At 46.6% G+C, this 25131-nt stretch overlaps 1 protein-coding gene across 2 annotated transcripts in view; it reads left to right on the plus strand.

The window, feature by feature from the left end:
• The first annotated feature begins 3290 nt into the window (after positions 1 to 3290).
• The window catches only part of KCNJ10 (potassium inwardly rectifying channel subfamily J member 10), a 29612-nt gene continuing 7771 nt past the window's right edge, over positions 3291 to 25131 (plus strand). The window contains exons 1-2 of one of the 2 annotated variants that reach the window (XM_054563350.1): positions 3333 to 3424; positions 14671 to 14808. The gene's annotated coding sequence lies outside the window, so the exon portion shown is untranslated. Of the gene's footprint in view, positions 3425 to 14670; positions 14809 to 25131 lie in introns of both variants that reach the window. The other variant, XM_054563348.1, reaches the window with a different exon arrangement.

Genomic DNA, 25131 nt, shown 5'->3' on the forward strand with positions numbered 1-25131 from the left:
CTTGGAATTCTATAGTGAACACTGTCACTCTTTTCAGCCAACTCCTCTGACTGTGAACTATTGCCTATTCTGAATCTCACCATACCTCCTGATCCAAAGATTCCATCATCCCTTCTCCCCATACCTACTCTTCCCAGCAGAAGCCCTTCATGCTGCTGCCCACTGGTAGATTCTCCTTCTAGAACAGATTATTTACCCCTGTGATCTAAGGGAACCCTGCTCCATTATGAATAAGGTGAAAGAAGAGATGAGGCCAAAACTGGAAGGAGTGAATCTAACAGGAGCAATCAAAAATATGAAAGACACGCCTTGCTAAACTGAGAGAAGGGAGGTCCTCAAAGAAAGACGGTTCCCCTGTCATTTTGTACAGTGGACACTGGACATCACAATCCTGGCAAATTTTTCATACCAACATGTACTCATGTTTATAGTGAAGATTATATTTAAACCATGTAGATTCGCTCTATATTACCAAGACAAACACACGTTGATTCAAGCTTGAAATTTCACACTTTCTAGCTATGTTACCATAGACAAGCCAGTTACCCTTCTGAACCAAAACTCAGTTTTCCCATCTAAAGTAATATATTTATTTGCATAATAAACACTCAGAAATACAATTTTCTAAACCCTTTATCATTGATTCTCTATGGGGTTCTCAGTGACTATTCTAGGATTTCTCTTTTGTAGAAAGACCAAAAAAATTAATAACTTATGTTGGATATGTGCAAAGGAATATACATGATAGATATGTATTAAGAACAAAACCTCAATTTAAATCACTCTTTTTAAATTAGAAAACCATCGTGCCATTCAAGTTTATCTGTGTACTTTTATGCAGTCTTGCACCCTTTCTGTTGTAGAACATCTAAACTCTTTTAACAAATATGTATTTTTAATTTATTTTTAGAGAGGGGGGGAAGGAGAGAGAAAAAGAGGGAGAGAAACATTGATTGGATGCCTCTCGTATGTGCCCTGCCTGAGGACCAGACCCGAAACCCAGGCAACACCAGCACGTACCCTGACCAGGAAGCAAACATGCAATCTTTTGCTTTGCGGAACAATGTCCAACCAACTGAGCCACACAGGTCAGGGCCATCTAACTCCTTCTAATTGCCCGGCCCCATTCTTACTCTGAGTTTTAGTAAATGACATTTCTGCCCTACAGAAAAAAGTAAAGACCAATTGAAATGGACTTCTCCAGGGAATTCTCCTTCACCTCAAATTATCTCTTTCTGCTTCTGCCTTTTGATTCTTCCCTCCCCTCCCAGAGGAGTACCCTGTATCAAGCTAAGGAGTTTGGATTGTGACCAGTAAGCAAGGGGCATTTGGGGCTTTGATCCAAAGGTAAAGGGACTGACATGATGAATATAGGTTGTTGCTTTCTTTGAGACTTCCTTTGTGAAGGCTGGGTAAGGGTCCTGGGCTACTAGTGATCTTCCAGGTCCTGGTAGTAATCTTGGTGAGAGGTGATGGTGTCCTGGACCACAGCCATGGTGATGAGATAGAGAAAAGGAAGCAGGATTTAAGTGATTTAGAAAGTAGATGTGTTGGTTACATAAAGGAAATGAGGTGATGAATGGAGAAACTGGATTGCTACCATGTTTCCTCTTAATTCAAACAATCTTGCTTGCCTCCTGACTAATTTTTCTATAATTCATCTATGGCTTTCTGCCCACCCCGCTCCCCTGCTCTTACCAAGAACCTACAATTGCTCTCTTATTGCTTTCAGAAGCTCAGAGTTGACCATAAACTGGCACAATCCTATGTTTACTCCAGGTCTTTCCCCAACACACTGCCTATGTTACCTGACCTGTAGCCCACTACGCCCCTGACTTTAGGCTCTATTTGAAATGTACGTTTACCCATCGTATGGCTTTTAGAGGTTGAACTAAGCTAAAATTTGAACTTTCTTTGTTTTTTTCCAAGATACACATACACATACACACTCAATGTGGTAATGCTGATTACTAATTACTAGTTAAATGTTCCTGATGAATTAAAATGGGGAAATAATTATTTTCTTCCTTAATAAACACCAAAGGTGGGGGTAGATTGTGAATAAAATCCTCTCAAAACATGAGTGGGGGGAACTGGGTGAAAAAAAGTGAAAAAAATAACAAAACTCATAGACACAGACAACAGTATAGTGATTACCAGAAGGAAATGGGGGTAGAGGCAGGTATAAGAGGGTAAAGGAGGGATAAATGATGATGGAAGGAGACTTGACCTTGTGTGGTGAACACACAACACAATTTATAGACGATGTACTATAGAATTGTACACTTAAAACCTGTATAATTTTATTAACCAATGTCACCCTGATAAATTCAATAAGATTTAAAAAACAAACAAACAAACACGAATTCGGATGATGAGAGAAGTCGTTGGTGAAGTAAAGGTTGAGAACCACCACCCTGCCTTCTAGTCCAATGGACCAATTGCTGCATTATCCCAAGCAGACTTGTATTTTTAATGTTCCTTCCGCCCCTCACCCCCAGGATTTTGTTAATGCAGTTCCCTCTGCTTTAAATGCCTTCCCCATCGTCTCCCAGTACCTGAGTCTTCTGCATTCTTTAGATGTCTCCTGGGTCCTCCCACATCGGCTAGGACCCCCTAAGTAGAGCGATCATTCACTTTTTGCTGCCTCCAGAGCCCTATCTCTCCTTCCAGACCCAGATGCTGCACGTGGGGATGGTGTTTTGCTCATCTCGCATCCAGAACTTCATCCAGCACTTAGAGAACGGTGAACACAAGGGACTTGTGCTCAAAGACATAACCCTGTAGCCCCCTTTGCTAAGCCCCTGTTCGCCCCATTGGCAGTTCTGAGCTTATTTCCACCTCATTAACTCGGCCCAGGCCCGCCCACGCCGGCTCCCGCTCTGTTCCCCACTCTGACATAACCGCCTCCTTCCTTCTCTCTTCTCTGTCATCTTGCCAGCGCAGCTTCTATCGCTCCGCAGATCGTCTCTTCTCTCTTTCCCCCGAGCCCGTCTGGTTCTCAGTCTTCGGGTGTTGAGCTCTGTCCTGCATCTCCCTTGGTCTGGGCTCCGCTCCCTCGCTCCCTTCGCCCCGCCCTCTGCCAGAGCCCCTCCAATCCCTGAGGCGCGGGCCTGGCGCTCCACGCTCCCGTTGGCTGGTCCCGAGACTCCCGCCCCGCCCGCCCGGCCCCACTTCGGGCCCTCCATTCACACAAAGTTTGGCTCGGGAGCTGTGGAGGGAGGGGGCGGCCCGGCCCGGCCCAGCTCTGCCCCCAGCCGGCCCGACCCCGGCCCCGGCCCCCGGACCAGCCCTTATCTGATCCCAGCTCCGGTTTAAGAGTCCCGGCCCTGCCCGTCGCACAGCTCCGTCCTCACTCCTGCCCTCCCCGTCCACCTGTCAGTCCTGCTTGCCCGTCTGAAGGGCCACTCCACAAGGACCCAAGGTAAGCCCCTGGCCCTAATGAGGGAGGGAGTGCTCCCGCCCGGCCGAGGTCCTGTTCTCCTTACTCTCCAGGGAGATCGGGGCCCCAAGCCCCTCGGTCTCTACCCTAGCTTGTCACAGCGGAATGGCTCTGTTCCTCAGCCTCCTGCCATAGGCGGCCCCTCACTGACCCTCCTGGGAAGGGCTCGCAGAAGGTAAGCCAAGTTGGCTACCTCAGCCCTTTAGGCTAAGGAAAGGGCTTTCCTTATGCCCCTTCCCACAGGGCGGCTCTGCAGCTGGCATCACAGCTCCTCCAACAAATACAGTGACCATCACCTGTAACCATGCGCCCCCACACTGGCGCTCCAGACAGCGCCCCCTCTTCCCGGGATCATCAGGTTACTCCCAGTCCCATGCCCAGCCCCTGTCCCCTCCCCACACAGTGACACTCACCCAGGGACACCCACTTATCACTAGTTCACAAATGGAAAGAAAAGCACACAGCCCGGATTAGGAATCCTCAGTAACCTGGTGTGCCCGGGACCCCTGCCCACCCAGTCTCTTCCCTCAGTTCCGACTTGCCTTCCACTTCAAGACACCCCTCCTCATTACTACTCCCCTCCCCCAGCTGTTTCACACGGAGATCCCCAGGAGGAAAGCAGCAGGACCACTGCAGCTAGAGGAAGAAGGGCAGATTGGGCTCTATCATTCACCTTCAGATGGAGATGACCTTCCCATCCCATCCCTTCTCCCCGTCAGGAACTAACCAAGGGCACCTGTGTTAGGAAAGCAATGAGGGAACTTCCTGATTTGGGGGAGGGGGAGGAGAGCTGAACGCTGGGATGCGTGGAAGGACAAAGCTGGGCAAAAGTGGGCTCAGGGCCTCTCTTGAGATTTCATTCTTGTTAATGAAACATCCCAGGCAGAGTGAGGGAGATGGGGAACTGAGGTTGCTGAAGAAGCCAGTACAAATTTGGACCCAAAGAAGGCCAAGGCTTAAAGGCTGATTATGTTGCTCATCAATACAATTTCTGGCTAAAGATTTTTGGCTGGTCTGCCTTGGTTGTGGGGTTTGGATTTTTCTTTTCCCCCATCAAGACTGCTTTGAGGCCGTTCTGGGTGGGAGGGAGACGGTGATGGGATATTCGGTGCCCTTCTGTGAGGAATGCCCCTTGCTTAAGTGTGCTGACGAGGGCCTGGAGCGGTTGTCCAGGCCAGCCTGAGGAGGAGCCAGCAGCTACCGCTGAATTCCATTTAGTTTCATCCCAAACCCCCTTTTTCTGATCTCCAAAGATTTCTAAACATGTTCCTGACATGATGGAGGGCACCATCCTGTGCTGAAGGGTAGGGCTTTTTAATTCCTAAGAGTATAGGCAGGGTATGAGGGACCAAGTGTAGAAGAAAGCAGGTGTCCTGGCTCATAGCTGGTTTTTCATGGAGAAGGAAATGTGGAAGGAGGGGGAGGGAAGGCGCTACCCCAGGGAGAAGGGCCAGGGCTGGTCTGTGGAGGCAATAGGCATGGCCCAGGCAGTGCCAACTCCTCCCTGCACTGCCCCCACCCCGTTCTTCGGTGGTGGTGGCGAGGGAGGGAGAGAGGAGGTATTGGGGGGGTGATCTGGGCCAGTCCAGCCTCCCAAAGCCCTTGCCAACCTGGGCCCTGAAAGGAGCTGCTGTTTTCTGAGCCATCCCCCAGCCCCCACCCGGAGTTGGAGCAGCCAACTTGTCTCAGTGGATATCAAATGGCAATGACTCTACTGAGTGGAGGGGGGAGGCAGGGTTATGGTTCCATTCCTTCTGTGATTCTAATGCAGAATCCCACTGCCGCCCCTACCCTGAAGAAATACTCTGTCTCCTCAACATTGTGCCCACATCCATTCTATTGACACATATGATTTGTTGTCTGCCCTTTGGCATCCTCCACCTCTTCCCTGTGTCCCACTGAATGGCACCTGTGCCCTTCTGTACATGAGCTCCAGCCTGGTTGGATTGGGCTGCAAGGGAAGAGCCTGGCAGAAGACCCAGAGCCTCTTTCCCTTGTCATCCCTAGGGACCAGTGAGGCTGGGACACTAGGATCTGAGTGGGCTCAGATGAAGTCCTCCGTGGTCATCCTGGGATTGGTGGGATAAGGGGTTTAGGGCTCTGGGGTGGTGGGTGAGTCATGTGGGAACACCCACTTCCTCCAGAGGAAAAAGGCTTTCTGGGTCTCCTAGCAAAATGTACACAAGATAGAAGATAGGCTGAGCCCCCAGTGGGAAGGGAAAGAGACATTGGGCAACGGCACCCCTCAACTCTCCTGCCAAGGGCTATTTAGGACAGAAGAAAAAACCTCCACTCTCCCTCCCTTCCCTGGCCTAGATTCTTCTCTTGCCTGACTGGTCAGTGTTACTGTCCAGTCTGAGGCCAAGCTGTCCAGGACAGTGGTGAGGCCCTGGAAGGGGGTAGAGATCATGCGAGGCACACCACTGAGATGAAGTGGCAGGAAGACTGGAATCCAAGTGTTTTAAAAGCACCCAATGAAGGGTGGTTGGCTCAGGCAGCTGCTGGGAATCAGAGCTTTTTGAGTTTACCACATCACCCCACTGCACCACAGGCTAATCTTCCTTCATCTGAGTTAAATATATGTGCTGCCACCATTCTTCATGGAGACAGTGTATCTAAGTGTCCCCTCTTTATTCCCTCCCCCCATCAGAACCATGAAAGGGCAAATAGAAAGGGATTGTGGGAAAAACTCTCCCGTGGGTGTCTGCCAGCTTGGAGCTGGAGTTGAGGTGGTGGGGAGGTGGGAGGGACTGGCTCTGGAATGTGGGAGAGAAGAACTGAACTATGTGGCTTGCAGAAAGAGGTTGAAGAAGCAGGACCCTGAAAGACCTGAATTAACACTTCAGGCCTCTAAAAAGGTAAAACATAGAAATCATGTTTAATGGCCATCTGCTCCTCTTCCAGTGGCAGAAGACGTGGAAAAGGAGTGAGGCTGCAGTTGGAAGAGCTTAGGTTACATTTCAGGAAGCACTTCTCATAAAAGGAAAGAAATCTAAAATGAATATTGGGAAAGAAAGGGAGACCATCTTCTGGACCCAAAACAAAAACCAAAAATCCCAAAACAAAAATGCCCATCATGTAGACTTCTGAGGGGAGGTGTGAAGCTCAAATAAGTGCAGAGATTATTGTGGCAGCTGTCAAGAGACCTCTCCTGGATGGCTGTCCCATGCCACAGTGCTCTCCCTGAGTCCTTTCTGCTCTGGCTATGCCTGAGAGGCAATAGACATAGTGGTAGAGCACAGCCTTGAAGTCCGACTTCCTGGGTTTAAATCCTGGTTTCACCATTTAGCTACACAAGTCCCCTCATCCTTACAGTAGGGTTAATAATAGTTGTGGACAGAAAGAGTCAATATTCGTAAAGCACTTGGAATGGTGCTTAGCCTGGAGAAAGTGCTCTGACTCTTTCTATTCTGTCCTTCCCTGGCTCCTGGACTTTGCCCCAGCCCTTCACTGTGGTTTTTCTGAGGTTCTAGGTCTCCATCCCCCGACCCTTCTAGAGTTTGAGAAGGTGGGAGAGTTATGTAGTTTAAGATGAGATTCTTGTCTTTATTCCAACAGGCTGACCAGCACCAGGGCCTGAGTCCCCACACTCATAGCCCCTTTCTCCCGAAGTTTTCACCAAGCAGATGTCTATCTCAACTCAGATTCAATGACTGAGCTGTTGAGCTTCTTCCCCCAGACAGTCTCCTTCCCCATTCTGAACAACTTCTCTCTTTCAGCTTCTCTATCCCACCTCTCGCCCCTCCCCCCACAATAACCCTGCCTGTTCCTCTCCCTGCCTAGTTTTCCCCCACCCCTCCCACCTTTTCTCAGGTGTATGTACCCTCCTCTTCTGTCAGCTTGTCCTTCTCCTAAGTCTGCATGCCCACATAATGACCTCCCTAACTTTAACCTGTCTCTCTCCTTGATTCCCTCTCTACCACAGAATTATCATTGAAATTGTCACCATGAAGAATCAGTGTTATCTTGCGCCTTTCCTACCTGTATATCCCTGTTGGTTTTGAGATGAAAACTCCCAATTGTAGTCTTCAGGATACTTTATGTAAGTCTTCCCCCTGTCCCCTCCAACACCCCCATTTTTTTGGGACTGCCCCATTCAGATCTTGTTCCAGGGGAATATATTCGATGACAATTCTGAGCCACACTCTTTTTCCCACTCAAAGCTTTCACATAGGTCACTCTGAGTCCTACCCCTCCTGCCAGTCTCCGTTCCTCTGTTTCCCTATCTGCTCTGTCATCTTGTACCCCCTTCTCCTCAGCATCCTGATTGTCCCTTGTGTCTGTAACTTTGCCCAGGATGCTCAATGCAATGGTGATGTTGGAAGGGACATCCTGTTTCCCTCATTACACAGGGGCTCCTCTAGGGTTAGACCTCTGCCTGTATCAGATTGCAGACTGCCTGAAGTGAAGTCATCTTTTTCTGCATCAGACCTTGGCCCCAGAGTTCCTGGTGACCAGTCTGGCTCTACCTAGGAAACTTTTCTGATTGCTGATTCTGGGGGGGAAACCCTGGCTTTAGAGGCTATGAGTGTCCTGGAGTAGGGTATATGTAAGACCTTATTCTCTAACTCTTAAGGGACCTCAAGGGAAATACCCTCTTTTAGCAATCACCCCATCCTGTGGAGACATCACCTGAAAGTTAAAAGCAGCAGACCCTAGAACCCCCAATTTCCATCTCTACCCCTGATGCTAGTCCCAACCACGAGACCACCGCACATACCTCGTCCCCATGTCTAAACCTCCCTGTTTGACCCTGTGATTAAAAAAAAAAAAAAAAAAGACACAGGCAACTGGCAAGAAGAGAGGGCAAGTATGTCTGAGCCTAGGGTAGTGGCTCTCAGACTTTATGATCTTAGAACCCCTTTACATTTTTAAAAATTATCGAAGATACCAAAGAGCTTTTCCTTATATGGATTATAACTATTAATATGTTAGAAAAAAGAACTGAGGCCCTGACCAGTGTGGCTTAGTCAGTTGGGTGTTGTTCTGCAAATCAAAAGGTTACCAGTTTAATTCCCAGTTAGGGCACATGCCTGGGTTGTAGGTTTGGTCCCTGGTCATGGTGCGTTCAAGAAGCAACTGATGTTTCTCTCTTGCATTGATGTTTGTCTCCCTCGCTTTCTACCTTCCTTCCCCTCTCTCTAAAAAAATAAATAAAATCTTTAAAAAAAGAAACAAGAACTAGGAGATTTAAATAGTTATTAACTCATTTAAAAATAACAACAACCCCGGCCAGTGTAGCTTTGTCCTGTGAACCAAAGGGTCATGGGTTCAATTTCTGGGTAGGGCACATGCCTGAGCTGCATGTTTGGTTCCCGGTTGAGGCACATATGCGAGGGTGACAAGAGGCAAATGATCGATGTTTTTCTCTCACACTGATGTTTCTCTCCCTTTTCCTTCCTTCCTCTCTCTCTAAAATCAATGAATAAGTGCTCAGGTAAGGATTAAAAAACAACAACAGCAAAACCATTGCATGTCGATGTAAATTACATTTTAAATGAAAAATAGCTCTATTTAAAAAACAAACAAAAAGTTTAGTAAGAAGAGTGTCATTGTCTCACTTTTTCACAACTCCTTCTATAATGTCTGGCTTAATACAAGACAGTTAATTTCTTATGTCTGCATCAGTATTCAACAAATTGCAATATTATATGTTGTGTAGCTTCTGGAAAACTCCTCCAAACACTCATGAAAGAATAAGTGAAAAAAGCAAACAACATATTAGCATTATTATAAAGATAGGTTTGACCTCAAAGAGCCTCTGAAAAGATCTCAGAAACTTCTGGGGGCCCCAGACCACACTTTGAGAATTACTAGTTCTAGGAGAACCTCAGAAAACAGTTTGAAAAAACCCTTAGTCAATCTGGATATTCTGGCTGATCTTTCTTCACTGCCTATGGACTTTTGAATGTTCTCACTAGGGATGAATTATGCAATGGTTAGTCATGTGGGTTCTGGAGGCAGATGACCTACCTGAGCTTAACTCTCAATTTTACCACTCACCAGCTGTGTGACCTAGGGCAAATTATTAACATCTGTCTTTCAGTTTCCTCATTCATAAAATAGGGCTTAAAAATGTTTACTTTTTAGAATTGCTGAAAACTAAATAACATAATACTAGAAAAGGTCTTATCATGGTGCTGAATAAAGTAAGCTCTTATTAAATTCCAGAGCCTTACTCCCCGAGTTCACTGTTCATTGGCCCAGAAAGCAGGGAGCTACAGAGGTGATCCTTCCCACATTACAGATAGGGCTTCTTGGCCCAGAGGGGGAAAGTACTTGTACCAGGTCCCAGGGAAAGTTAACAGGGTTGTTGGGCCCTCACCCAGGAGTTCATCTCCTAGTCCTATGCTCTTCCCACCAGCCTTTTCCAGTAGGGGAAACAAATCCAGGCAGATCTTACCTTTCCCTCAGCAATCCAGGTGAGCCATCCAGAGCTCCAGAGCTTATGGGAGTAAATCAGGAAGCCTTGAGGGCAGATAGCCTGGAGGACTTCTTGACGTCACAGAAAGAAGAGAAAGCCAGAAGACATGCTTAAGCCCAAAGGATCTTTCTGTCTTGTCTTGTGTGGAACAGTTCTGTAACATGGCCCCAGCCCTTTCCCCTGAGGGTTCCTGGACCTAGGGCAGAGGCAGTCTGTGGTAGGGCAACACTGCTTCTCATGTGGTGCCTGTAGCCCCTTCCCAGAGCATTGTCTGCTCTTAGTGGTCCCACCACTCCAGGGTCCACTCACTTTCCCAGCACTCTCCTGACCTGCCTTGTGTGCTGAGGTGCCATAGGGCAGGATGCTGCATCTTGAGAAAGTCAGCTGGCGGTGTTGAGGATGATAATGGGGGTTGGGGAGGGGCTGGGGGGCCCCTGGTCAGGAGAAGAGAAGCCTCTCCCTACAGCATGGGGAAGGGGTTGAGGAACATGGGGAGAGAGACAGACATACACTGAGGGAGAGCTTGTCCTGGCTCTTGGGCCTTTCAGCCAAATTCCCGTAAGCTGAGCTGCAGGCACCACCTTCGTTAGAAGCCCAGATTCCTCAGGCCTGAGTGCATACCCTTTCTGCATTCTGGAAGCTTAGCTCCTACACACAACCCTCAAGCCTGACAACGCTGAGACATGGTGGGCTTAGGTTTGAGATCTTGCTGTCTCTTGCTCTGTTTTTCTTCTCCTGCCCACAAAATTCCCTTGAATAAAGGGTTAAACTGAGGAAAAAAGGAGGTGGGCTCAGACTGCCCACTGCTTCTTTCTAGAGCCTGCCTGCAACCAAGGGGCCTGGCCTCCCACAGCCCCTCCTCTCCCATCCCTACCAGTCCCTGTGGCTTTTTCCACTTGGAAAATCCTTTCTGGTGAGTGGCAGGTTTGGGGGCCCTGGTCTAGTTTCCTTGCCCTTTCTCCTGGGTAGTGCCCCCAAGGAAGCCCCTGTGAGCTAAGATCGATTCAGTCTCAGCCCTGTCCCACCCCCTGCCTCCACTGGCATTGCCAGCAGCCCCCTACCTCCTGCCCCTGGGCTGGAGGACAGGGAGAGGGCTGAGGGGCTGGCTCTGCATACTAATGTCCTGCCCATTGTCAAAGACCCTTTGTGCCAGAGAGCTCCATTGAGGCGGCTCTGGGGCGGGCACAATGGGGGCTCTGTCCCCAAGTTCCCCCAAACAGTCACCTGCTTTCAGAGCCTGCCCCCACCACCACCCCCCCACACGCCCCAGTGTCCGGAGGGCCCAGAGAGCATGGCGGAGTGGGCCCAGAGCTGGGTTGGGGAAGGGGAAGGGCAGGAAGCACCCCCCTTCTCCTGGGGAGGCTGGGAAAATGGGCACATAGAGGGGAGAGGCCCCAGCTGGCAGAGCAGGGGCAGCTTGTGAACAAAGTTGGAGAAGGAGAAGGGACTCAGCCTGCCCCCTCCTTGGCTCAACTTGCCCAGCTGGGCCTGGCTGCCACCTCTCCTCCCCCGCCAACTGCAGGGCTCATATATGCGGAGGCACACAGCACACACTCATCTATGCAGCTCCACACATGGCACAGGGAGTGGATGTGCCCAGACACAGCAGTTGCCCCAGGCCCACAGACCTGCACAACTGCCACCATCCACTCGCAGGTGCCCCTGCACACCCACCCTCCACCCACCCCCCTTTCCCCCTTGTACCCCCTCTACCAGCCTCAGCCAGCTCAGCACCATTCCACACCCCCTCCATGCCCTCACTGCCCTCTGCTGCTCCAACACAGGTTATAACAAGTTTGCACTTGTTGTGACCTCAAGAATGTGGCCCTGGGGCAGGGAATGTCCGGCTGCCCCAAACCCAACTGCTTATATGTTAACCAGAGACATGGCCTTTGTTGAACTCTGAGCATGGTGCCCCCCACCTGACCATGAAGGAATTGGGTGGGCTAAGGTGCTTGTACCCAGCTCCCTCCCACCCCCACCTGAGCTGAGCCAAGGAGGAACTCTGTGTGAATGACCAAACCCTGGACTGCTCTAGCACAAGCCCAGGGGAACCATCCTTGCATTTGCCCAGCGCACATAGATAAGTCACAGCCCCTCATGACCCTGTGAGGTAGATGGAACAATTATCATTTCCCTCATGAGAGGTGAAATGATGTGTCTAGGTGACCAAGCTGGAATGAGAATGGAAGTTTCTTATCTCTAGGTGTTTTTTATTGTGTGTGTGATTTTTGAGGGTCATTATCTGCTTTGTGGCTTCATTCAGATTACCCCATAGGGAATTTTCACAGAGTTATTTTTTACCCACCTTCCTTGGGAAGGAGTGGGAGCATGGTGGGGTGGGAGGTGGGGTGAAGAGCGAGACAGGAACCTTAAATAGGATTCTAAGTCTAGAAAGAACCTCAAAAGGTCACCTTGACCCTTCCACTGCCTCTAGGCTGGGTAAGCCTAGATATTTTCATTCCTTACCCTCCTCTAGCCCTCCTCCCCTCCTGACTTTGGATGGCTGGAGAGAGAGAAGCCCCACTGCCTTCTTGCTAGGGTTTAGAGTCTGAGATCTCTATTGATTACAAGTCCTTCATGATGCCTGGCTCTGATTGTCCCTGCTAATATCCTATGTCTGTCTGTATAAAGATCTGTAGGATGTGTCTATTCCTTTCCTACTATTCTGGTCTGGGGCAACTACTGCAAGCCTGGAGTAGGTGCCCTAAAAAGGGAGTTAGATGGAGGGCTCACTAGAACCCCAAGAATTTGAAGGCTACTGTCACAATACTGTGCTGGGACCTGGGGTGGTAGATGGGGTAACAGTGACAGAAACTCCATCAGATAGAGAGCTAAGCTAATATTGGTTTGTGTATTTGCTATTATCATCAAACACTGATCTCCACGATGTTTCCCTTACATTAGAATGGTAGACACCCTTGCAGGACCCTTCTACTCCTTAACTCTACCCCTTACTTAGAATGCTCTCTCTGTGGCTACAGGATTTTACTTAAGTCACCTCATCCAGAACACACCTTCTCCACACTTATACTCTGGTATGGTTCTTCAGCCTCCAAATGCCCATTCTAATGCCCACTGTTGGAGAAAGAGGCCCACCTTGAGTATAACTTCAACTCTCACAGCTCACTCAGGCAGTTAGCTACTGAAAAGGGGAGAACAAGGATATAGTAACCTTTAATCTAGTTCTGCATCTAGGCAGTGTCCTCATGCTACCCCTACCCCATCCTTCTCTTAAAACAAGGAAAGTGGGTAAAAAATAAGTAGAAAGTTGGAGAGTGAGTAGAGAGATTTCTACCTAGATGGTCCCCTTAGAATTTTCTGTGTGGAGTTCAGAGGTTGCTCTCCATACATGAACTAGGAGCTCTGAAAAGGAAAGAAAGTAGAAATAACCCCTTTCAGGGAAGGTGGCTCAGTTTCCTGAATGTGCATCCTAAGTACAGTGTACCTATGGGTCTCTATCTCCACCAAGGGTAAAATAAGGATAAATTGCTTAGGCAACAGCAGGTAAATTTTGACATAACAAGAAAGCATGTCCTGGGTATAAGGTATTACTAGGCATGGAAATGGAAGGAATGGAAAAAGGTGGAAAACTCAAACCCTCTGATGAAAAAGAGAGGTATCCTATTGAAGAACGGCTGGTGGCCAGGGAGCAGAGATAGTTCCAAGGTCGCACAGAGCCCTTGTGGGCCGTGGGATTTCCAGCTGTCTCAGAAATGTCTCTTGCCCATTTTCATACTCCCAGCAGAGGTCATCACTGAATCTGTCCCACTCCCTATGGGCCTGCTATTTGCTGTTTTCATGATCTTGATGGTGTATTTCTGGGCCAGCTGCTAAAGGGGTGAGAAGGGTTTCTGATACCTGGTGATAGGCCAGGCACATTGGACACCTCCTGGACTGTAACTGTGGTTGGACAGGGGAAGAATCAATGGATAATGTTCCAAGGTTGGCTCCTCACCACTTGGCCCTTCAGCATCTGAGGGTCAAAAAAAAATCTTGTAGGAAGAGGGAGGTTGGGGTGAGAAAGAAGTGCAGGGTTATTGCTCTAATTCTGATTAAAATCACATGTGCTACTAGCCGGCTATGTGGTTATGTGAAAGTTACTTAGCTTTTCTAGACCTGGGTTGCTTCTTCAATAAAATGAGGGAATTGAATGGGATGACCATGAGTGCCTCCCAGCATGGATATTCTATGACAGTACGGTGACAAGGTGAAAAGCATAGACTTCTGTTTAAACGGACCTGGGTTCAACTTCCTAGTGGGCCTCCTGGGCAAGTCAGCTACCCTTTCAGAGTGTGGTTTCCATATCATCAATATGAGGTAATGGCACTATCCACTTCCCAGGGAGAATAGGATGATGTGGTGCACAATCTCCCCACACAAGGCTGGCTCACTGTAGGAGCTGAGGTGGGGATGTCCATGGCACTATGGGAGCATAGAGAAGGGGCCGCAAATCCTAGTGGGGATATGGGCATCTGGAAGGGCTTCCCAGAGAAAGTGACATCTAAGCTGAGGCCTGAACTGGATGTAGAAATTAAGTAAAGTGAGAAGAGGAAGAGTGCTCTATAGCAAAGGCCCTGTTATTTGCCAAAAACTGTTGGTAAGAGAAAGCAGAACCTAGTTCAGGTTATAATGGCCTCTGTTCCACCTATAATTCAAGGGGCTTAAGATCTGATGCTCTTCTTCTTCCCCTCTGCCTTCCTTTTCCTACTCTTCTTCTTTTCTCTCAAGTCTCAGTGCTCTTGTCCTTGGTCACTGGGCACAAAGAACCACCGGGCTCCTCAGAAGGACCTTTTTGTTCCAGGGAGAAGCTCAAGTCCAAAGTTGTCCAACTCTAGAGGAGTATCTGGCCCAGGTGTGGAGTTTTCTGCCTCTCTGCACTGTGAAAAAGGAATTCGGCTCCCCACAGAAGACTCTGGATTTCTGGCATTGAAGCCCTACTGTTGAGTATTGTGGGCCTCCTTTGGGCTTTCATTTCCCAATGTGGCCCCCTCACTAGAGAGAGCTGGGAGAGGGCAGTGAGGAGTGAGGACAGAGGGAGACTAGAGAAAAGATAGCTCTTCAGCCTGACATAAAGGCTGATGGGAAGAAAATTAGTGCCCCCGAATGCTAGGAGGTTGAAACTTCAATAGAAATCTTAGAGGGAGAACTTCCCAAGGAGGAAGCATGTTACACATCAAAAAGGAGTCTGAAGGAGGAAAAAGAAATGCAGAAGACCAATCTTATAGGGTATTTTAAGACAAGAAATACTTAGCCAAAGCTCTATTAGGCACTTAGGAGAACACAAAGGTGAACAAAACATAGATTAAGAATTAGTTCAGAAAAGATCCTTCTATTTGGGAAGATGGGCATGGTTCTTCCTGGAAGGAGTGTTAAGATGAAATTACTCCTCTGGAAGCTGCTCCTGAAGATGCTTCCATATTGGAGAGTGGCTCTCCTACCTCCCCGCTACACTGCCTCTTGGACACCCCACCAACTAGGCCCAAGCCCTCCCTCATCACTAGCCAGCACAACCTATAAAACCACAGAGAAGAAAGTGTATAGAGAAGGGGCCTTCAGCTGGGATTTAGTTGGCCTGCCTTTCTTCTCTCAGTAGCGAACCCTGCTGGTCCTGGGACTGTAAGGAACAGGTCTCATCAACATGGCTCCTCTTGGGTTTCTCAGACTCTAGTAGCATATCTGGTGACAGCTCAGTGGCTCGCTGGCCTTCACCCCAAAAACCTTATCTTCTGAGACCTGGCCATACTGGGCTTTGAGAAGCCTGCCAGCTGTCTGGAGCCACCAAGGCTGGGGACAAGCAGGAGGGCAAGGGGCCAAAGGGCAGTAGCTAAGGAACTTGGCTCCATGCAGCATCCCTCACTGCACACCCTGTGCCTCTCAGCAGGTGGGGAGGTTTTCGGAGGGAGCTGCCTCTCAGGAATTAAGGGGAGGTGGGATGAAGTATAGTGGTTGGAAGCCTCCTCCAATTCTGGGGCTATGAAAAATCCTGCCCCACAAATCACTGTTCCCCTAGAGAAAGGAGAAATAAGGCAGGGGTTAACCTTGAGCATCATCAATCCCACTGGGGTGTGGAGAAACAGTATGACTAATGTCATGAGACTGGAGACAGAGGTTTTGGCTCAGCTGTTAAATAACTGTTAGCAAGTTATTGTACTTTACCTGTTTGAGCCCTTGTTTCTCTAATATAGAAGATACTTTTTTTCATCTGCAAAGTAGGATAATAATAATATTTTATATTTGTCTAAGGGCCTTAAAGATTTCCCATACTTTATCTCATGTAACCCTGACCACACAATGGAAGGTTTTATTGCCTCCTTAGGTGAGGAAACTGAGCCCTATGGAGATTAAGAGATTGACCAGAGTTTCCATTAGCTAGTAAATGACACAGACCATGATGGCAAATAGTGGGAAAGAAGAACAGAGAGACCTTTGGCTGTGACCCAGACATGCCAGGATAACAAATAGGTTTCATTTGCTAGGCCAACTCCATTTGATTGAAATGGCTCTCTGTATCACCATGTTGAGAAAGATTCTGAGGCTCAGTGAAAAATAAAGTATTGTGATAAATTAGTGATATCTGCTAAGGGCAATGGATAGGGTAAATGGTGGCCCACATGCTTCATGGTTGATATTCCTAGCCCAGAATCAGAGCAAGGATTTCAAGTCCAAGTCCTTTTTTATACTAATCAATTCAGCTCAAGGAAAAGGTACCAGCTTAAAAAAAATAAAACTAAGATATAGTCTCTGCTTTCAGAGAGCCCACAATTTTTCAAGAAGGACAAAGATGTGCTATATTGATAATGTGGCAAAATGTCCGAGCAACACAGAGGGAGAATAAGTCCTTGTAGAGGGCATTCTGGGTAGAGGGACCTGCATAAGCAAAGACATGGAACATGAAAGTGGAGTGCAGCCATGTTTTGAAGAGCGAATGAAAGTATCAAAGGAAACACTGAAAATTAGGGTGGAATCAGATGGTGAAGCATTCTATATGCTATGTTAGGAGTTTGGATTTTCATTACAAAAGCTCTGGGTCTCATTAAATGATTTAAAGCAGAAACAATTTGAAACGGCCCTATGGCAGCTGGGGTGGGTAGAGATGAGGAAAGTGAAGCTGGGACAGGAAGACCAAGAGATCATCGCAACATTTGAGGGGAAAGAGAACGTGAAACTGAACTAGGGAATCCTCTAAGGAAATGGAGAGGCACCCACAGAGGCAGAATTGCTAAGACCTAGTAACAAACTGGTTGAGGGGCGAGGAGAAACTCAGGGTACTGAATGGGTGGTAATGCTGTGAACAAGTCAGGAAACAGAAGAGAGTCCCTTCTGAGAAGAGAGGACAAGAGCCTGAACACTGAAACTGGAATGCTTCACATAGGGGGAGCCTGTCAGTACTTGAACAGATAGGCAGAAGAGAGGTGGAATCCATGGGAGAGGTTGAAACAGATTAGGAAGGGAGAATGGAGTGGGTAGAGATCACAGCCAAGGGTGGATCCCTGAGACACACCAACAAATAAGGGGCAGAGGAGAGACCACAGTCAGAGAGATGGATCAAAAGTAAATAGAATGAGAACCTTGGAGAACAATGTCAGAAAGTAACAATGAGACTCTCTTCACATTTAATGCTTTTACAAGGCTCTTACATATTTGCTCTCAACTCATTCTCGCAATACCATAGTGAGGAAGGTATTATTAGGTCCTTTTTACAGATAAAAGAAATGGAAACTCAAAGAGTTTAAGTTATTTGCCCCAAACCATGAAGTCTAGAATTGGCAGGGCCACTTAATGGCTATTCAAGGTCTGCAAAATTAATGGATTCCCATCACAGGAAAAACCAAATGAAAAAGTGTCAAGAGCAGATGGATTTGTTACCAGTTTCAAATGCTGTAGAGAGATTGCTGAGATCAAGGACTGAGAACACACCCTTGGATTTAATGATTGGAAGGCCAGCTGTGACCTTAAAGAGAGCTCGGTGCTGCTTAGCTGCCACCCAATCTGGTTGTGTGGGTCAAATGGAATTGCTTCTAATGTGTTTTGTAGGCTGCAGAGCTTCGTGGTCTGCAGATAGTTAGTACTCTTATTTTTATTTTATTAAATATTAGTAGGTTGAACCATTGCTGATATTGCTGATGTGGGACCCAATTTTTCAAATAGGCAATGTGATATGGTTCGACCTAATAGTAAAAGGAGTGGAGTGAGATGAGAACTGCCTATGAGAGAAGGCCAAGCTACAGAGCCAAAGGCCTCCCCATGGGGCTGGGAAAACCTGTCTGTCCCCTGGTGGCAGAGAGGTAAATCTTCAGTGCTGGGCAGACAGAGAGGGGCAGATACCTGGAGAAGCTTAAAGTTTGCAGGAGTTCCCCGTCACCTCCTGGATTCCTCTACCCCCATCTGTAATCTCTCCAGCCTCCTCTGCTGTATGCAGCTGGGGTGGGGGTGAAGTCTCCAGAGGGGACTCTGTCCAGAAGAATGTTCCTAACCTCTAAGCTGGTATGAGCCCCTTGACCAGTATATTTGGGGATCATTTGGGTATGGATTCCCTCTGTGGGGAGTCTCAGGAGCTGAGGCCAGATGATGAGTGATTAGAGAGCCAGGGAAGGCTGGCACATGAACAAAACATTCTGAACAGACATCATGGTCATCACCTCATTTCCACGTAACTCAGCCCAGACCCTCCGAGATCTCCCCCAGTGTTCTTGAAAACCTCTTCAGTATCTCATGTCTTACAGATAACAGTAGAATAACAATGAAAATAGAAGTTATTACTATTAATGCCATTGCTTACAGTTATATCTTAGCATTGATACTGATTTTTCTGGCTATTTAGTGGAGGTGACAAGAGGGGTTAACATCTTTGAGTAGATGTTCTTCTGAGGTGAGGGCCCAGATGGGGCCAGGCCAGAAGGCTCTTGGAATTGCCGGAGCTGAGGCTAGGGAGGCAGTGGTGAATCCTTTGTCCTCAGCTGAACTCTGTCCAGTGCCAAGCTCTTCAACAGAACCAGGATGTGCAGCCTGCTGCTCCAGACAGTGGGTAGGAGCAGACATTGTGGCCCGGTGATGACTCGGGGTGAGGGTTGCTTTGAGAGGGGTGGAGGGGGTGGGCAGGTGCATCAAAGAGGCAGTGCTCATTTGCTGCATGTGCCAGGAAGTCATCCTCCCTCTCCAGCTGGTCACAGAGGGTATCTCTGATATCCCCCTCACAGGGCAGTTCTCTGCAGGAACACCGTTCCCCTCCTGCAGGGGACAAAAGGCACTGCCTGGGATCAAGGCAGAGGAAGGGACAGTGGTCCTGATCAGCCCATACTGACAGGCAGACATGGTTTCTGGACAAAGAAGAACATCTGACATGGCCCCATCTCTGTGTCCCTCCCTTGTTTGACCAGAAATACACAGTGGGGTCAGAAGGGCCAGACTGAAGTCACAGTCTCCCAGGAAATGCTCTGGAAGCTTTTATCCTTTCTTTTGATCAGACTATGAGAACTTTCCAAATGTTGATGCAAGGGAAGAAAAGCCTATTCTTCCCTGGGCCAGGGCCTTGGTGTCAGGCTGAGGCTAGAGGATATGAAGGAAGGGGATGGAGGCCTGAGGGTGGGGGTCAGAGGCAACAGTGACTCAGCTGGCAAGCCAGGCCACAGACATACACACTGTCCTCTTCTTCCCCACCTCAAGATTTGTGTGCATCTGGCTTTATTTCTATTTGTTTATTTCTCTTTGGGGCAGGACAGGAGGGAGATTAACAAATAAAGACATCAAGTTTGGAAAGAACTCCAAACTCAAGTCCATTCTTCTTCTAACCTTGAGGGCTTACATAATCCTGCAGTGCTTTTTTTTTTCTTTTTTTTTTTTTTACTGGCCTCCCACTTACCAATCCCCTCTCATTTCTTCACCTTTCTCTTTCATTAAGAACATTTGAAAACCCAGAAATGCTTCTTTGCAGTCTCTAATGCAAGCTGATCTCCTTCTGGAGGCTTCCAAGGTTGCTATTCAAGTTGGGCTCTATATCCAAAAAAAGAGATACATGGTTGGTAAGAGGAGGCTGAGTAGCTGTTTCCTCTCTCCACTGAGGCCAGTGGTAGGGATGGGACCAAACTGCAGTGGGAGGGACTCAGGCTGGACATAGAGCTTTAAGGCAGGAAGTGACCTTGACAATTCTTGAACACAGCTTCTCCCAAACTGACCTAGCAACTCATTCTGAAAGGAAGAGGAGGGGCAATTATATCCCAAGATACAGGGGTGAGCCACACATTGGAAATTTTTGAAATCCATTTTGTCTTTCAAATTATGCATTTTTATTCTACCCTATCATGCATCATTTGTTTAATATTAAAATAAGATTTTGCTTCAAAATCTTGGAGTAAAATTAATATCTCAGGGAAGTACATGAAATTTAATCCTGTGGCTTTGAGCACTTCCTGGCACACTAGTTTGAGACAAGTGAAACTATGCCCTTCTTCCACAAGTAAGGAAATAAAGGCCTGAGAGGTTTAGAGACTTGTCCAAGATCACTGCTAGTCACTGGCAGAGTTGAGATTAGTTCCTACGTCTCTTGCTTCCCAGTCCAGCCCACTTTCCACCAGGCAATGCTGCCTTTTAGTTCCCTGGCAGGGTCCTCAACCACCCTTGTGTCTGATTCTCTCACTCCATCTCAGAATGCTCTGTTGGACATGTACCTTACTCAGCTATCTGTGTAAGATGAATGTGGGGTTAAAGACCAGCCTGTCCTCAGCTTCTGAGGCTGATAGTGCTTCAGACTCCTTTGTTTGTATAAAGGGCTCTCCCAACACACAGCATTTGAGCTTGATGAGCAGATACTGAGAAGGAGACTGAGCTGGTACTACCGCTTCCTATTTCTATCTACCTATTCATTTATCGATACCCCACAGTGATTTGGCTCAGGAATACCTTCAAACCTAAAATAATGGATTAGTTAATAGTTAGAGTGAAAACCTTATATCTGAGCCTATTTTCAAGTTCCTAAATCAAGAGGCTGTTTTCTAGAGGGAAGATGTAGGGAGAACAGGAGACTGCAGGGCTTAGAATATCTCCATTGATGAGGACATTTGGATGGCAATACAGCATGGTACAGAATTTAAAGGTCAAAGTTGTGATTAGATGAATAGCATACTATTCCTTCATATCACCATCTTCAAAAATCAGCTCTCCAGGATGTGATACAGGATATGATACAAGAAACTATGAGGAGAAGGGACAATCCAGACAGATGTGTAGGGAATAAAAAGACAAAGAGGAAGGTGAAAAGGAGGGCAAAAGGAGAAAACACTTGAGTAAGAGCCAGCAAGAAATATTAGAAGGGGCATGCAGGGCAGCACAGATGATAGAAGATATGGAAAGAGGGCTGGGAGCAGAGCCTTAGGGAAGGAAATGGGGGAATAAAGACCCAGGAGAAGGAACTCGGGATCAAGCAATGACAGAAGGAGCCTCACCAGAAACCATCAGACACACTCTGGACATCATTGCTGGTGGTTTGTCACACCAGGCTGATTCCTGCTCACTCCTAGCATGCTCCAGGTGTCATCTTCTCTGGTTATTGTGTTGGGTTTGCTTAATGAAGGCAAATTCACCTGAAGGCATAGTGTAAGGGACTTTGGAATGTAGCCAGAATTATGTACCAATCTCAGCCCTGCCACTTGTAAGTTGTGTCACCTGGGCTCTCTGGTCCTCAGTTTCATCAGTAATTATGAAAATAACAACTGTTTTATAGAGTTGTTGCAGAAATGAAATGTAAAGTGCTGGTCTTCTTTTTAGTAAACAGTAGTTTCCTCCTTCTCTTTCATTATATTTCCCTGACCCAAAGTTAAGAAGAGGAAGGACTCCACAGTAAAGAGAAATCACCTGGTGGCTCCGGGAAAGGATGCCCAGCAGGTCAGATCACCATGGGGAAGAGGCCACAGGGTTCCACTCCCAAGTGGTGTGGCTATCGCCCCTCGTTTGAGCGAACTGACCTTCAAAGACACAAAACAGGAGAGGGTTATGAGTCAGGGCACATCACTGTTTTCCCAATTTGTCCTATTAAATCTTTCATGTGCTTCAAAAATTTCAACCAAAACAAATGGCTTCTCCTCCCTACTTGGCCCTGGATTTCCTCAGTTATACCTTTTGCTCATACTGTACCCTTCCCTGGAAGGGCCTTTTCTTTGACCCCCACACTCCAATCTCCAAGGCCCAAATTTTGCCTATCCTTCAGGCCCAGCCTGCTGCCACTTTTCTCTATAAACTCTTCTCTGAGTGAGACAGTCAGATATGCAGGCACCCAGTCAAGGCTAAAAACAAAGTGTTTATGAATACATAAAAACATAGCAGAAACTGCACGGGTTTTCTTGTGAGGTAGGCAACATCATTACAGATGAGAACATTTGGCTCATTTTCATATACATTAGTGTCAATAATTAGTTATTGGGTTTCCATGTGTACAAAGAAAAAGTGAGTACATCATAATATCAAGAGAAGACACAGACAAAAAGGGGGAATGAGAAGGCCCCAAAGTAGGAGAGGCCCTGGGCCAGAGGGGAAGGTCAGTCCATCCTACTCTGAGCAAGAGCTTCCACACCTCCCTTCCCTACTGTGAGAATGGAGCCCATTACCATTTCTCTTAGATTGGCCCTTAGAGCTGGAATCTTTTGAGAGCCCTCTTCTGCTCATTAATTCACTCATAATATACTTCTTGAGCCCTTACTTATGTGTCATACATTGCGCTAATCATACATCATGCTAATCAAAACATACACATGAATCTTTATTTCAATAAGCTTATTTGTAGTAGAAGACATGTGATGTGCCAAATAGATGGGCCATAAATGGTACAGCTGGATATACAGTTGATTGAACTATGTGGGTTTAGGGACAGCTTAAAAATCTGTGTATAACTTTTGATTCCCTAAAAACAACTACTACTGCTGTAGTTGCTTTTAGCCTGCTGTTGACTTGAAGGCTTATTGATAACATAAATAGTCAATTAACATATATTTTGTATATGTATTATATACTGTATTCTTACAATAAAGTTAGAGCTAGAGAAAAGAAAATGTTATTAAAAATCATGAGAAAATACATTTATAGTATTTACTAAAAAAAATTACATATAAGTGGACCCACACAATTCAAACCCTCCTTGTTCAAGGATCAACTGTATTTCTGATCCACAGTTGGGGATCCATGTATGTGAAATACTGACTTAAGTTTTTGACTGCACAGTGGTCAGCATCACTAACCACTATTCTGTTCAAGGCTTAACTGTTTTTGTGTGTGTATATAGACATATATCCAGAAAAGGAAGATATTAAGCCTGTGGGGATGAAAGAAGACTTTATGACAACTGGGCCATTTGAACTGGCCTCTGAAAAAGATCTTGGATATGTAGAGACAAGGAAAAAGAGGAAGCTAGAAAGAGAGAGGAGCATGGGTGTGTACAACATGAAACAGGGAACAGCTGGTTTGCCTGAAGCTTGCTATAGGAAGGAAGAGGTAGAAAATAAGGCTGGAAAGAAGGTTTAGAAGCAGATCAAGGAAGGCCATATATGCCAGACTGAGTGTGGCCTCTCTTTGGTAGATAATGCAGAGACATTAAAATCTTTTGACCTGGGAAAGGAGCTGAGACAGTTATAGTATAATGAAAAGTGGATGGGTTTGGGAGACAGAGGACCTGAGCATGAGTCCAGTTCCCCAATTTACAAAGTCACATTATCTCTCTGAGTCTCAGTTTCCTCATTCATGAAATAAGGATTATAATCTTAATACTTTTTAGGAATGCCATGAGAATGAAATGTGAAAGTACTTTGTAAAATACTGGATACATGCTCATTAATTTGTGATGAGGGTTATAACTGAGGAAGAGTAATCCAGTAGAAGCATAGGGTGGATTCGCAGAGAGAAAGAACGGAGACAAGAGAGGAGTAGGAGGCTGATGCAGTGAGTTAGCCAGAAGGCATTAAGACAATGAACTGAAGAGGAAGTGGCACACATAATAAATCCACAGCATGTGGCATCAGATGAATGTTGAGTTGTGGAAAGAAAGTTTGAGATGATCCCAAGATTCTCAATGTGGTAACTCTGGGGATGATGGCACCATAAATTATTTAGAAAACCAAAAAGGGGAAGCAGGTAGGAGAAGAAAGAGAAGTCATTCACATTTGAAAATGAATGTATTTACTATCAGTACCCAAAGCTCCTTTTAGTCAAGTTTCTCTTGCCAAAGAGAAAGCATAAAGTTCTTTGCTCAGGGTCATGTCCCTGCCCCTCCAACATGATGGGTTTCAGAAGAAGGTACACAACTCTTCCCTCCTCCCTCCACCACTGCCCATGGAAGGAGGCTGAAGCATCTTTTCTTGTTACTTAATTTGACAAAGTCCACTCGAATGCTCACAATTATTTATAAGGCTAATTCTCCCTTTCCATATGCCTGCAAAGGGAGCAGCTGACCCAGAGGATAGCTGGGCCTGATGCCTTAGGGCTTGCTTTCTCACACCTTCTGAAAAAAAGATTTGTAAACATCTGTAGCATTAGTGGAGCCTGTGTAAACTTGGGCATCTGCCACTCTGCTGTGGTGCACCTGAAGGGCCAGCACTTCCTGTGAGGTAGACCAAGGCTGCCCTCACTTGGGTCTGTCTAGATCAGGGTTTCAGTCATTCTTTTACTCAGTTTTTCTTAACCATCTGTACTTGGTACTGGGAAAACAGTCTGTGGCTTTACATTAAGAACTGACAGATGGCAAACAATGGCAACAAACCATTGCAAAGCACTGTAATGTTATTTATTTATTTATTTTTTAATTGAATTTATTGGGTGACATTGGTTAATAAAATTATATGTTTCAGGTATACAATTTTATAATATATCATCTGTATATTGTATTGTGTGTTCATAACCCCAAGTAAAGTCTCCTTCTATCACCATTTATCCCCCCGTACGCTCTTCCACCTATCCCTACCCCCTTTCCCTCTGGTGACCACTGTACTATTTTCTGTGTCAATGAGGCTATGAGGTTTTCTTCTGTTTGTTTTTGCTTAATCCAGTCATCATTTCTACCCAGCTCTATAACCCACCACCCCCTCGGACAGCTGTCTGTCTATTCTCTATCTGTGAGTCTGTTCTATTTTGTTTATTTTATTCATTATAGTGCACATGAGTGAAATCAAATGGTGCTTGTCCTTTCTCTGACTGGCTTATTTCACTTAGCATATGCTCTCCAGGTCTATTCATGTTGCCATAAAGGGTAAGAGTCTCTGCTTTTTAATGGCTTAGTAATATTCCA

The sequence above is a fragment of the Pteronotus mesoamericanus genome, unplaced genomic scaffold (genome assembly GCF_021234165.1).
Source record: "Pteronotus mesoamericanus isolate MK-2021 breed Mesoamerican mustached bat unplaced genomic scaffold, CSHL_Meso_final scaffold_705, whole genome shotgun sequence".
NCBI classification, from domain to species: Eukaryota; Metazoa; Chordata; class Mammalia; order Chiroptera; family Mormoopidae; genus Pteronotus; species Pteronotus mesoamericanus.